Raw genomic sequence first — 15675 nt, 5'->3', positions numbered from 1 at the left:
CCCGTTTCTCTTCCCAACCCATCGTACTTCTGGCTTTGCGAACGTACTGCGAAGGTTACTAAACGAAAAAGTACAAAAGTTTTGAAGGATAACAGGTTCGACACGCTGGAGATCGAAATTACTATATCATCCTTTTGACGAGAAATTTGACCATGAAATAAGTCTTTATTTTCATCATCTTTATTTTAGCTTTAACTCAGTTCTTTGTTATTCGCATTTATTTCGTATTTGTAAAAGAATTTGTTTTTTTATTCATATTTCTAAATGAGTTAATTACACGAGGCGTCTGACCACAAACGAACCCTTTTTCCTTTGTACGCTTATATCAATGTATCTACTTCACGTACAGTTTCTTTGAAACTTTTCGATTATTCTTTCAATTCTTTCGAAATTATAAAATTATATTGAAATTCCATTGAAATATTTTTCCAACTCCTTTAAAATTTCTTTAGGGATCTTTTAAAATTTTCCCTGCCCAATTTTTACCACATTTTTATGATTTTACCAATACTTTGGAAATTATCTTAAAATTTCTTTCGAATTCCTTCGAAGTTTCTTTCAGATATTCTCGAGATTCTTTCGAAGCAGGATTCTAATTCCTTTGAACCTTACTTCAAGTACTCTTTGAATTCCTTCATAATTCCATTCGAATTCTCCATAAATTCCCCCATAAATTCTCCATAAGTTCCTTTCGAATATATCTCCAATTCCTTCAAAATTTCTTCGTAAAATATTCTTTCAATTCTTTTGATATTTCTTTCGCTTTTCCTACATACTTATTCAATTCTTTCCAATATCAGTTTCAAACAAAAAATTCATTCATCCATCTCGCTGTAACAAACTTATTGATATTTGTTCACGAGTCTCTTTTGTCTTTTCTTGTACAAAAAGAGGAAAATATTTGCCGTCAGAGGAAGTTCAGTGTCGACCAGACGAATTTTCAAAGGAATTGTGACGATAGAACGAGGTCAAGAGAGGGAGAGATGCCTGTTGAACAGACGGTAGACGGATGTCTTCGCGCAAACAATAATTTCATCCGAAATCATATTACGCGTGCTGCGTGTATTATGTCAGAACTTTCGCGAGTTTTCGTCACGACGTGGAAACTTGCCGACGTACCCGTTGAATCGAGATATTCATCCCAACGTAACGAAGTTTCTAAGACGGCAAACGACCTGTGTGTGCCCATCCCCGCCATCACTCGTGGAACACGTCCGCGAGATCGACTTTAAATTACGTTCATTACAGGTCCCTGGTGGCGTTGTTTCATACGGAGGCCCGTGAGCCAACGGCGCGACGACTAGCAAGTGGAAAATGTTGAAAAAAAGTCTGACAATTCTATTTATCGAGTGGAATTGAGATTAAGTTACTACTGGAAATGTTTGATCATGTTGGATTTAGTTAAATCGTGCCATAGAAGATATTTGATTATTGGTTGATATAATCGTGCGATGTCGAGGCTTTTGTGTTTGTAGACGAAATGTTTCGTGACAGAATGTCCTTTGTGGGCTATTTTACGTTTGTGTTTGCAATTTTATATTTTTATGAACACTTTTGTGAAATGAATATTTTGTACTATTATTTAATAATTTTGGCATCTTAAATAATCCTTCAGTTAACATGTAATAAATTGATATATGTTTCGTCGTAAATTATTTTCAAAGTAAAATATCATTGCTATGTTATAGAGAAGACATATGTTAGTGGGTAAGTTGGTTAAGAAACGTGTCTGACCACAGGCGATCCGTTTCTCCTTATCCACTTCTATTTATTTCTGGTTTTCTAATACGTAGATTAATTAATATCATACTTTAAAAGTTTGCTTTGATGTAATGTAAATAATCAAGTAAATCAAGAAGTATAAATAAATATCAATAAATAAGTAACAAAAATATATTACGAGTGTTTAAGTTATATTGAAAATATTAAGCTAAAATTTTATTGATTATAAGTTATGTTTCCTGTTTACATTAATTAATTTTCCATTTAATAAACAAGTCTGGTGGTAAATATAATATTTTCCTATAAAGCGTGTTTCAAACACTATGTGACGAAAATTGATTGCAAAATCTTCCGAGAGCAGCGTAGAAATACGTTCACGCCATAATATATCAGCCCTTCCCATCTAGTGACATCATTTCAAACACGTCCCTTTCATCAAATTCCCATTTCTCTCGCGTTTTATTAACGATCTGTGCGTTCCCTTCTTCGCGTTTTCAAAATTATGCGACAATTACGAAATTAAAACGTCAAGGCTCGAAGAACTAACAATTCTTTGCGAAAGATAATGATCAATTGAGAAATAAATATGAAAAAAATCATAGAATTCAATAAAAATTTCACGCGAATCTTAGATCAGGTTTAGTTTTGATAGAAAATTAAAAGTACAGAAAATTGTCCGCGACTCTTTCCTTTATCGATATGTTACCTTTTCAAATATCCTTTTTCGACATATTGTAGTTCGAGAAAAATCAGAGATACTAATCATTTCCTCCGTACTTTCAAATTTCTCATAAACATATAAAAATCAACGGTCCAAATATTAAACTTAGCGACACCCTGTAGAAAGAGGTTGCGGCTAGGCGTTTTCTCTCATTGAAAGTTTATCTCGGAGCCGGTGGTTTAACAGGCGAAAGGCAGATTGCGAATTACTAGGCTGCGAACTAAATGAACCTACGAGGACTGTACGTCTCGATTCTAGTCCTCGCGGCAGTTTCAACTAATTCAGTTTCTTTAACGTGATTGCTTCTTAATTTATCCTTTATCACTGTTAAACACGTTCGAGAGAGATTCTGACACTACGTCACGTGGAAAGGGAAGATCGATCGATGATACATTGTCGAGTAACTGTCGAATAATGAACGATGGTTTATGAATGAAAGTACATAACGACGTTTCCATGGGTTTTGGAGAGAATTCGTGGTCATACAGGCTGTTTCGTAATACGTGTAACATATAGTAGTTTGTACTTTAGTAATGGATATAAAGACAATGGGAATATAAAGACAATGAAGAACGTTCTTATAAACGTGTCTCGTTTGACCTTGTTCCCGAGTTGAGATCCATTTTTACATTGGAGTAATTTCTCGTGATGAATTGAGATAGTATAAGTGAGTTGCTAAATTCTTTGCATGTAATGTTAATCAAATAGTTAGAATTTCCGGAAACATTTGGAAGAATGTAACATTAGGCAGGTACTTGGAAAGGTTTTTCGAAATATAAAGATAATTATTCGAAATTGTTGGGTAATCTAGAAATTTTATAATACGAAGATTTCAAGTATTCGAGTATAAGGTGATCCCACCTAATTTATTTCTATGTTCTTTATTCAGCACTGGCAATGATTTAGCGAAGGCTAAAACATAGTAAAAAGAACTTGTTACCAAAGATAGGAAAATAAAAGGTATATGAGAAAATGGAAAGAGAAAGACAAGCTCTTAGCAAAAAGATCTCTAAAAATGCATTCATGATAAATTACTAACTGGTCGTTTTGACTATTCTGATAACTTTAACATTAAATTCAATGAGAAATTAATCATTTCGAATGCGATCAACCTTACCTATACAATTACCTATACAATTTTCTATTATTTAAAGATAGATTTGTTCTTCCAGATGTGTATTTCTTCTCAAAAAGATTGTTTTAGTCCACCGAGAATAGAATGTCATTTGACATAGAATAAACAAGAAGAAATAGTTTCGTTTTCTTACGTTTTCTCCAACAGGAAACACGCGCGCGAAAAGGCAACGTTACATTCTTTTTGCAAGCGACTCACGAGTCAACTAATGACTCGCTCTCAGTAGTCATTGTTCATTGTTCGACGATGTACGTGCACGTTGCGATAATCTACGCAACTTCCCTTTCAGGTTTTACACGTTTTACCTTGTCTCTGCTGCCGCCAAAACAATTCTTCTTTATACGGCATACGAATAAAAGAATCTCGAAATTAAACAAGAAAGATTTTCATAATAATTCGCGACGAAAATATGTAGAATTTTCGAACTATCTTTGTATGAAAATTATAAAATCATTATATATCTCTGGTCAAAAGTTTGCAATCACGACGTGTTCCCTAAAAGAGAAAAATTCAAAGAAAAATTTACCTCAGAATTCTACTATTTTAAAAAGTTTCATCGAAGCGAAGGATATTATTAAACGATTAATAACAAAGTAACAAGTAAAGTTAATAGCGAAGATCCAAAGAGTGGCGAATATTAGTAGGCGAGTTGGTTGTACAACGTGTCTGACCAAAGACGATCTGTTTCTCCTTATCTACTTAAGTATGCATTTGCGTCTGGTTTCCTGATCTATTACTCAAAATCATACTTTCATATGTTTACCATTGCAACTTCTAATACACTGATCGTTCTTAATTTGATTTACGATGGAAATTTTGTTAAGACGTTAGAAGATTTATGTTTGAAATTTACGAACTGTGGATATTATCGCTTTAAAATTAGAAAATTTATTTTCGAGCGTTTGTTTCAGAGATGAATGATTATCTAGAAATATAAAAAATATTAAAACTCTAAATTATCACGACGAAACTTGTTCATCTTCCAACTATCTCGAAGCTTTCGTAAAAGTTCAAATTTTTAATAAACTAAATATTTCGAAAGAAAAAATCTTGCTGTCTGTATGTGCTTCTTGAAAGCAAGATCACGAGTCAATGATATTTAATCATTCAAAGTGCTAATGGAAATGCATCTTTAGGATTATATCTCGCAACGAACTATGAACTTTGTATGTAACTTGGTCTATAAGCAACTACGGTTAAATGTATGTGTGTGTGTGTGTGTGTGCAAGTAATTAAAGATAAGCTCTCAAAGCGTTACGCATCAGCGACAGTTTATGAAAGATCATTTGGAAGAATAAATTAGGAATGCGACAAACTTACGTGATTACGTAGGAGTTAATGAAGTTATGTATTTCGCGAGGTAAACGCGGAACGAAGCAGCTACTGATAGCAGCTATTTATATTCACCGGTAATTTATAAGTTTTTAGTGACTCGTTAAATGATGTCTTACCTGAAACAGAAGAAAGAGACGAAATTATTATTAAAATGGAAACATTATCTACGAACATGATTTATTTCGTTATTTTAATAATTAAACATTTATCTGGCGATGAAGATATACTTTTACAAATAGGCGTACGAATAAGGATATTTTAAAACAACGAAAAATTACATATTTGTTAACAGATAAACATATCTTAATAGCAACACAATTGTTATTTTAACTTTCCCTGTTCCAAAATTCAAAAGTCTTCTACAGGCTTTACGTTTCTCTTTTTATCTTTTCCGTCAATGGTATTAAATCCACCTTACGACAAACTTAAAATTGATTTTTTAAAAATCGCGATCCAACATTTATGGTATGACGTAAAATGGTATAACTAAATGTATAACCACGTCAGAGTATACAAAAAGAATACCCTGAAACGTATAAGTCCGGAACGGAAACGCCAGCAAGAAACGTACGAAACGCATATCTCGAGACGAGTGAAGGTGTTTGCGCGATTTTGCCTTGTCATGGGGATAAAGCGCGAAGAAACGTCGAATTTAAAAGGCTCTGATGGTGCGCGTGACTGGCCGGACGGCGTCGGAGTTAACGTTATTTCGAGAAATGCATGGCCCGCCGTTGCTTGTGCTTGTTTTTATCGTCTCAAGGCATAGTCCTTTATAACAGTGCCTTGTATGGACCCAGCAGACCTTGCACGAGACCAAAGTCACGTGCAGGCGATACGAACAGCCGCGTATAGTCCGGGAACAGCCAAAACTAATGATCGAGAAACAGACGTCTGATAATTTGACGCAGGTTCCATAACTTGGTTTTCGAATATTCTTCGCTAACATCGACATCCTCTGATCCGTTCATCTTTTATTTGATCTTTCGAAAAGCAGAAGTCTTATCGAGTATCTCTTTGTTTTGTAGCGACGATACGAAATGTGAAGTTTCTATTTCCTTCATCCTACGATGATATATTTAAACGTAATAGACGATTGAACAATGATGTTCCTTAATGATAGCTATAAATAGCGAATGAGGATGACCCTTTGCATCGTAAACCTGATACAATCTTTTTCTATTTTCTATTTTCAAGAATAGTCGATATCATAAATTTTAAATAGATATATGCAAAATTTCCTTTCCTGGTATTTGTCTTAAGTATACTCTGAAATACTTTGATTATTAACACTAGAACAATCAATTTTTATTCGTCAAAGAATAGACAGAAATTGTTACAGTCGATAGAAAGTGTAATTATTCGGAAGTTTCTACCTTTAAAAAATAATGAATATTTTTCTGACGCAATAAATTCTTCCGGTAGCGTATATGGACGAACAACAATACTTTTGCCACATGGGAAATACACCTATTTCTTCATCTTCATCCTATTCCATTCTTTACGAATGAATTTTCTCCATTACCTATTTACGGTTTGGCCATTTCATTTTTTCATCTTTACCCGAAAATGTCGAAAATGTTCTCTCTCTCTCTTTCTCTCTCTTGCTCACTCACTCGTAAAATTGCGCAGGCGATATGAAATCGGTATATAGAAGACGTTAATGCTGTTTGATAACTTTTGTCGGCGTGCGGGCCCTGTATTATCGTAAACTACATTTAGCGACGTTTGAAAATTATTTTCATACGGATTTCGTAGTAAATTGCAGTAAATGAAATGTGCGCGTTGTGAAAGGTGCTTTCAGAGAATCTCGCCGAACTATTTAACCCGTTTTGCACGAAATTGGTAGTTAATGACGTTTGGCAGCGCTGCGATAAATTCGCCCTGTTAGATACTCGCAAACGAACAGGATTATCCTCTCTGAAAAAGAATGTTTCACAGCATTTTTCTCTGTCTTTCTGTCTGTCTGTTAATCGAAATGCTCGGAATTTTACACAGTTGCGGCATTTATTAGATTAGAAGACTAACAGATTTCTGCTCCACAGTGAAAAACACTTTCAATTACAATTTAATTGCGTGTATGTATCTCCTTGTACGCTTATCTTCCTCTATGCTTATATCGTCCTTGAAAAAAAAGAGGTATCAATATCCTGCTTTTTCGCAGATTTATATTTTCACTATGTATTTTGACTATGCAATTTGCATAGATCTATTTCGAATCTTGTAGAATTTAATTTATCACGTATTTCGATTAAACGATCTTCCTTGAACGTAGTCGATAGAAAGTAGATGAAATTAAAAGTTAGAGGAATTTTTCGGTATAATAAATATAGGTTTACAACCAATTGTATTGAAAAAACGAACAAGCTCAACGCGTTAAAGAAAATAAATATCGCGTAACATTTGTAAAAGCGGCCACTTTGAAGATTTCATCGCAATTAACGCGAGCGATATTAATTATATAAACGAAGGGTGGAGAATAAAGTCGGGTTTGAAGGTTTTAACAGAAATTAAAGACTGTGTTTTCAATTGGATGCTCCTTCATCTTCCGTTTTTTCCTCCTTTTTTTCTCGCTTTCGCGCCAACTTCGAAATAAATCGAGAATCTCGCTCGGGGCATGAAAGCGATGATCGCAGGGACGCGTTAATCAAAGGAAAGCGATTATCGATTAACATAAAGCGCTTTAATTAGTCGGCTCTAATTGATCTATTAAATAACACCTGTCGGAGCGGCTCGTCTGGAAGAAGTTCGTGCAGCTACCAGCTGTAAATTAACGTGTTCTCGCCGCGTAATAATAATAATTGCGCTCAATTTACCTTTCAGCCTTCTTAATTATTCTCAGGAACGCTCCTTCGTGTGAGCGCGAAGGATACTTAAAAAGCGCGTTAATAACTCGCCCCCAATTTTTTCTTCGTGGCCTTCTTCTTCTTCTTCTTTTCCACTGTTGTTACTTTCTCTACAATTAAATAAACTGAACGACGACCAGATAAAGACCGGTCAGAAGCGCGGAAAATAAATTGTAATTTTTGTGCTTTCGTTAACAGAATATAATTAGATACACGATAATTAGTATATTAAATGATATACTTTAATATTGGTTCAGGTAAATATTGGTTTTATTTGTTGTATAACATGAGAGGTATTTATGAAAGATCTGAAACTGCAGCATGTGAATTCTAGTTTTCTCGAAATATTTGATAATAAAATAATATCTAATAATAAGTAAAATACTTGTTAATTTCAGTTATTAATTTTAATTGTTTATTTGTTGTACATTTGATTATGACTTGTTATATTTCTTCAAATGTTTATGCATTTGCAATAATTCCGATACCTTCGACACACATTGATTCCAATAATTTGAACATCAAGAACATCAAACAAATTGAAACTCAGTTATTTACGAAACTCTTACTCTGTATATTATATGAAAACCACCACCATATCTAATTAGTTATTTATTTCATTTAATTATCTATTTGTTATATTATCGTATTTCTTCGACTATTTACTCGTTCACAGAGATTTAACTAAAATATTAAATAATTTCCTTATTTATAAATCGCTTATATCCTCAAATATCTATAACACTCTAGTCTCATCTATTCCGATAGTTCTATTAAATTCGTTTGAAATCCATTCGAAAGATTCACCTATCTTTCACTAACATATAATTTCATGATTATAGAAACTCTGTTCGCTTAGCGAATGATTTCATCAACATGCTCATCATTAACAGCAGCGCACGCGATCTACTAATTAATAAAAATTAAACAAAAATTAAACCAATGAAACAGAGAATTTTTGGATACACACACTTTTACCGTACAAGGTACATCTGATTGCAAGGATCGATGATAAAACAAAGCGTAGCGAGTTTGGCGGATAGCAGGTACATGTTACGAAATTGGGTAATGCTCGTTCGGTCGGATAGACCTTTAGTTAGTAAGGGAATTGTAATTTCTCGTCTGGAATTTCCAAGTCTTCGGCTACAGAGTCGCAGAGCTAGAGTTTAGCGTGAGCATTGTATATAGGTGCGTGGCGTCCCGAGAGTTCGCGATACGAACGGGTATTATCGTACGACACTCGAACTCGATAATTGGCTAGTAACAACGCAATGTATTAGTTTCTGTCTTTAGGTGGTTATACATACAAATTCTGATAACGAACGTTAATTCAATTTCCAGTTATAGTTTGCTCGTCGAGCCGGCCAACAGTATAGATACATCGAGGGGGGATGAAAAGTTACGACCGAGGGGTTGTAGCAATGGATCGATGATCGAATGGTTTCCTTTTCTTTCGTAGCAACCATAATGTCGTAGGTACTCTTAGCGCGAGAGTGACACGAATGAGAAAGAATTTTTTTTACAAATAACAATTCCTTTAAAATGCAAAATAACATGCTTTTGAATATAAGAAGATACCATTTCGTCGATCAGGATGGAACGTAATTTCTCTCGGTTTCAGAGATTATCATCCCGAAGAACTTTAATCGCTTTAAGATCGAATTTGTTAGGACCAGAGAAAGATAATTGTTTGTAACTTTCCAATACGTTTTAAAATATTAAATCACTGACTGACGATGTTAATAAATGTCTTGAAATTCTCGAGGAAAATAAAGTACGGTGCATACGCATGGCCAGTGTATCTTTGTATTTTTTACTCTAATTATAGTTTAAGTCGTTAAAGAAATAATTTCGAAAGCATCAGCCATTACAAAACGTCAGAACAAATTACAAAGAGGCAGCGAATAAATGTTCCTTTTTTCATCTTGGAGAATTAAAAAAGTAAAACATGATGGCATCTTGACAACCTGTTTAATCGAGGGACACGAGTATTGCATCACGAGAATTGCCAAAATAAGACGAAATTAATCGACTTATCTCACGACTGGCACAATTTATACAATTAATTTATACCATTTGTTATTCCGTACGAGCACAATCAACGTTTAATCCTCATTTCCACTTCACTCCTCTTCCCTCTTTTTAGATGAAACGGATCGTTGCGAAATCTTAACTGGTCGAATATTTAAGTGAACGGGTCGCGTGATTAAGTGGAACGATTCTCGGCGACGATTTCTTTTGAAAAGCAGACTTTATCTACCGACGAGTAATTAGCGAGTGATTGCTAAGTCATCGCATTGGAGATAATTGAATAGAGAGGTTTATTAACAAGTTAATAAAACTCGACAATGGATCGGGTTTGTAAGATCGTTTAAGGGATCAAGATTCTTGAAACTTGTCGGAAATAGACTTAAGTATTCGATGGTGAAATTCTGAAACGTGTACTTAAGTACACACATGTCCACGAGCATCGAGTAAAATGGCTATCGAGGTTTTTGATAAGTAAAATAGCTGATGTAATTCTTATTATGTATTCGTTATGCAAATTTGTCTAAATATTATAATTCTTCCATACGATTCTAACTTTGGTAATTTATTATCTTCTGTCTAATTTCGTCAAGTGTGTTTGTAAATTTAAGATTATTATTATGACATATTGATCGCGAGTTGCGGATATTTCGAAACAACGATACAAAATTTTGAATATTTCAATATATCGACATCGTTATAATTTCCACCCGTTGACGCAGCTAATGATAAGTGACGCGTAAGATAACAAACAATAACAAGAACATAATAAACGAAAAAAGAAAATCAACCTTTATACAATTACACCTGTATGAAATATATTTGTATTGTGGAAAAATGTACGGAGTTCCTGCAATTTTTATTATCTACGATCTCACCTTTTTTTTTTTTACTCTAATAGAGTATATCGATAAAACTAGTAAAAGATATCGACAAGCCAGGAACTGGAACCATCAAGCGAGAAACAAGTTACATTTCGAAGAGGCACACAGCGTGTCTCTCGTGAAAATCTGATAGATTTCCAGTCACGCGCCACTCGCTTCCGTCGAGTGTATCAATCTCCCCATAGATCGGACCCGGCCCGACCAGAACACAGTGGGACGAAATAAATGTAATGGAGCTGCTGGTGTACGCTGGCCTCGTCTGGTGTACGCTGGCCTCGTCTGGTATACGCGATTATTCCGTGTAATCGTATTATTCGAGATAACACGGCTTTCCGCAACCTCGACACAATGGGTGTAGTTGGATTTGAGTGCACGAGCACGCGTAGCACCGAGATACTTGCCGTCACTCGCCTTCTCAGGGGAATGTAAACACGTGCGAACTGTTGAGAATCGAGAACCGTGCCGAAAATACCTTGCAGGGGTTCTGATAAACGTGTACGAGAGGAATCGATGGATTTGGCGATTTTCAGATTTCCAAGACGCACGTACAGTTGCTGACGAAAGTATTTGAACACTTGGAACAGCCATTTGCGAATATACTATGTGTATTATACGAAATATTATTTTTGAACAACAGTTTTTTAAAAGCTTGACATTGTCTCTAGATGTAGATGAGTCTGAGGCTGGTTATTAGCTATTGGAGCATTAGAGTATTCCAGATTGTCGAGAGAAATGATGTGAAAAATCCACAAGGCAGAAATAACTTTCGTTTGCTGGACAGATTTTTTGATACGATCGGCTCCAAGCGAGTTGGAAGCTGTCGGAACTTGAAAAAGACTGAACGAAATGAGATTAACGAACGCGTGACATTTTAGTTTATACGATGCTGTGAATAATTATAGACTCATGTTTTGTGTTATTTCTCTAACATTTCCAAGATACCTTGTCAAGTGAAATTGTTTTCGTAAAAGGGAAAATCGAACGTTATAGGATGTTACAAATTTTAGGGAATGTTGCATGGTGAATTATTGCCTCTCATGGCTGAAGTAGAACACAAGAAGACAATTTTTCAACAAGACAATGCTTTTATTCATACATTCGCTAGCACAGAAAAGTGGTTTCAAGATTTCGGAATAGAATTATTATCATAGCCAGCATCGAGTTCCGATCTGAACGCGATCGAGAACTTGCGGAGAATTCTAACAAGAAAAGTTTACGATCGGGAGAACCCACCTGTAGAAAATATCGTTAAACTTAAAAAAGAATAAAATTCGCCTGGGCGAATGTTCGTAGCGAAATTTTAAATAAGTTGGTGGATAGTGTACCCAACGAATTAACAGAGATAATTAAGAATAAAGGAAAATCCACTAAATGTTGAATGAAAAGGTAACGAAATTAACATGGAATATATATTTTTCATCACAAAGAAGAAAATTTTTGTTTGTTGTACCTTTAGTTTCGTCTTACGTTATAATATGAAATTATACAAACGATTACGAGTTACATAAGAACGTAACATAGAAAAGTTGTAGATTTTGGCTAATCTTCTTATATACAGGATGGTTGGTAACTGGTGGTACAAGCGGAAAGGGGGTCATTCTACGTGAAAAAAGAAGTCGAAAATATAGAATAAAATTTTTTTTTTTAATTTTTCCATCGAGACAACGATCTACAGTGAGATCTGTTATAACGAGACGTGATAAAGTGCACGCGTACCGAACGAAAATTCAAAGTCGATTTTCTCGAAAACAAAGCCTCAAACGAAAAATTTTTATTCTATATTTTCGACTTCTTTTTTCGCGTAGAATCACCCCCTTTCCGCTTGTATCACGAGTTACCAACCACCCTGTATATAGCGTATATTATACTAATTTATAACAAATACATAAAGGTAATTAGCAGTTTCTTAAAGGATTAATATTGCGATCCTAAATTTCTAATATTCAATCTATATTAAGTAGGTTAATATGCAAATAATTGTCCAAGAAGCAATAATATATCGTAGGCAATAAATTTTATTCCATTTTCGTTCGAAAAGAAATGTCAGCTAGTCAAAAGTAGTTTTCATTATGAAATTGATGTTGATGAATTTACATTAATGAAAGTGTATAAATGGATGTTAATAATAAAAGCTTAAAATTTGCCAGTATTATTAGTTTCCTTTAGGAAACCAAACGACTATTTAAATGTCTCTCTTCGAGAAAAGTGAAAGGTTCTTCTTTTCTTCGATTCATTAGTAAGTATGTACTTTGAAATAGTATTTCTGTACTTTCTACATTCCCAATGCATTTTAAAACCTTCTGAAAGTGTACATTAAGCCAAATGGGCTTTGGTTTTATTAGAATTTCACCTGCTTTTCGTAGTTTTCTTTTTATTATCTTTAAGCATAAGCTGTCTGAACCGATCATTCTTAATCTACTGCCAAGTAAATCAGATTTTATATTACCTTTCGATTTTGTAATATTCGTGTGTATTATAATTTCTGATCAGTATTTTATATTATATTCGTAGCTTTCTCAAATATTATTTACTTCCATGGAGAGTTTCTAAAAATTAATATTAATATATCAACCAAAAAGATATAAATTTGTATGAACATCAAACGCTTAATAATCGTATATCGAATAAAAATATCTTTCAACCGATCAAATTATTCTCCGCATTGCCTAACAGAATCCAAAATAAAGAAAATGAACAAACTTTCATCCCTATACCGTCACAACCCCAAACATTTAAATATCACATCGTTTCCTTATCTCGATGATACTCTCTTTCTCGATAGTCGAGTGGCTCTGCTCGATTTACGAGGGACAGGTAAAACGGACACAGAGGCGGAAAGAAGCAGCTAAAGAGAGCTTGCGAGGCGGTGCAAGTTTTAATTTAAAGTTCTCCTCGGGACGTTTATTTGAGTTCTGTCGTAAAAGTTGATTTATTGCGGCCAGTCGTCAGTAATATTAATTTCGCGGAGTTGGCGCCTGCTCATTACACGTGCTTCACTTTTATAGGATTAATAAGAGAGCATCATTAACTAGCTGCAAGAGCTTAATTGGATCGGCCTAGCGAAACAGAATATCGGTAGAACGAGGTATCTGTAAAATGCCGGGTAAAAAGAGACGGACAATTTATAAGCGATGACATCTACTCCGGCTAATCGAACGTTAGTTGTTTTAAAAGAATTTTTTTTTAGTAGATTTATTAAAATAAATTATATCTTTTAATGTTCAATCGTTAACGTCATAACTTGAACACTTTGGAAAATTTCTTATTCAGGAGAATTACCGAAAGAAATTGCTACATTTTTATATGGTTGCTATCTATTGATTGTTATTATTAAGAATTTTTCCTAGCAGAATTACCGGAAGAAATCTAAAGAAAAATTAATAAATCTCGAAGAAATGTCAGATTTTATAAACAATGAACTACTTTCCAAATTGGCTAAGAATCACGGAACTAACTATTCTTTTAAATTTATAGCAGGAGCTCCTTAATAAAGAAAGCTATAAAAATTACGAATTTTTCATAATTAACAAAAACATCAAAGTTTTGTAGAAAAGTTAGCTCGCTTCTGAGAGTAATAACTCTCCAAGCATCTCCTGGAAACAGCAATAAACTTTTTGACAGTAAAAGTTTGTTGCAAGTGAAATCTCGAAAAAAAACTTCGATAGCAATCTGAAATTGCGTTTCATCGTTTAACGTTGAACAGCGTTTGCTTAATCGAAATCGTATGTAGTATTTTAATATCCTTCATATTAATTCGAGCTCTGTAATCGTTTCTGCTAGACATATTCCGGATGAAAAAAAATGATAAAGCAAGGGGGTTGAACCAAAGCGCGGAGGGAAAATCTTGTTTTCCAACGAAACGACGATCGTTCCTCTTTTTCATTTCGTTTCCTTTCGTCCTGGCGAAACGCAGAAACGTCGTTCCGCCCATATAAAACCAGAATATTTCCCAGCTAACGTGGTTCGTTCACGGTTTCCGCTCGACACGCCTCAAACTTCGGCTTCGTAGTCGCTAAAACGCGTTGAAAATTCGCTTGTGTACAGTGTACACGCGTTTCCAACCAATTGGACTTCCAGATGCACAGCAGCTAGGTCCGTTGATACGTAACACGGGAGCGGATATCGCGAATTGCCAGCGATATGAAATTTTCATAGCGGAACACTGATTCCTCGGTAAAAGTTAAAAACTTCGCAAATATTATAAGAGAAGAAGATCGAAAGTTTTGAGAACTTTTGGCGATGATGGACCTGTTAATCGGAGAAGACGAGAAGTTAACTCCGACGTTGAAACCGTCGCTTTCTTAGACATGATGGTATCTTTATTCAGAGATTCTTTATTTTCTAACGTTTAATAAATTTGTTTAATTAGATTAATATTGGATTCATCTTTGATCAAAATTATGCATATCGTATTTGCAAAGACTGAAACTGATTCGTTTTTATTAATTGGTGATTCTGTGGCTGTAGAACTTTCTGATTAAGGGATGATCTCGTTCCTTGTTTTACCGTATCACCATTCGAAACTAAAAGAAGCTTTTGTATCAGACGCAGCGCAAGAATTCGTACATTTTTTGATATCGTGCAAGAAAGTAATAAAATTCGTTGCATCTAATAAAACTTCCTCTCGATGATTCTTCAATCACGCACATACACTCATTTTGCAACACTCAATTGTATCTTTAAAGTTAAGTTGGTAAAGGTGAGTCAAATGATTTCGCGCGTTTCCTTCGAATTGAATCCGTCGAATACATCGTTCACACACTGTATTGTACTAATTATATACGAGGCGACAATCTTTCAACTTTAATTAATCTCCATAATTAATACTATAATCGCTCTCTACGATATCAAATTATTCTTTTGCATGTCTATATAAATAAACTCGAACGAAGGAAACAACTTGAACAACCAGAATCGTAACTAAAATCATGGAAATAAATCCGCATGTTTTCAGCATCCAGCAACTACTTGTAAGACGGTCCGTATTCCAACGCAAGAAATTGAAAT

At 34.6% G+C, this 15675-nt stretch overlaps 2 protein-coding genes across 7 annotated transcripts in view; one reads left to right on the top strand and one right to left on the bottom strand.

Annotated features, from left to right (window-relative positions):
- The window catches only part of LOC100747795 (RING finger protein 17), a 310925-nt gene that overhangs the window by 30373 nt on the left and 264877 nt on the right, over window positions 1-15675 (bottom strand). The window contains exon 1 of one of the 6 annotated variants that reach the window (XM_033318612.1): window positions 4899-4922. The exons of the other annotated variants lie outside the window; for them this stretch is intronic. The gene's annotated coding sequence lies outside the window, so the exon portion shown is untranslated. Of the gene's footprint in view, window positions 1-4898; window positions 4923-15675 lie in introns of those variants that run through there. 6 annotated transcript variants of the gene reach the window in all.
- The window catches only part of LOC100742537, a 118602-nt gene that overhangs the window by 18022 nt on the left and 84905 nt on the right, over window positions 1-15675 (top strand). The window lies entirely within an intron of this gene.

This window comes from Bombus impatiens, unplaced genomic scaffold (genome assembly GCF_000188095.3).
Source record: "Bombus impatiens unplaced genomic scaffold, BIMP_2.2 scf_0102, whole genome shotgun sequence".
NCBI classification, from domain to species: domain Eukaryota; kingdom Metazoa; phylum Arthropoda; class Insecta; order Hymenoptera; family Apidae; genus Bombus; species Bombus impatiens.
This window is presented reverse-complemented; position numbering and strand designations above follow the sequence as displayed.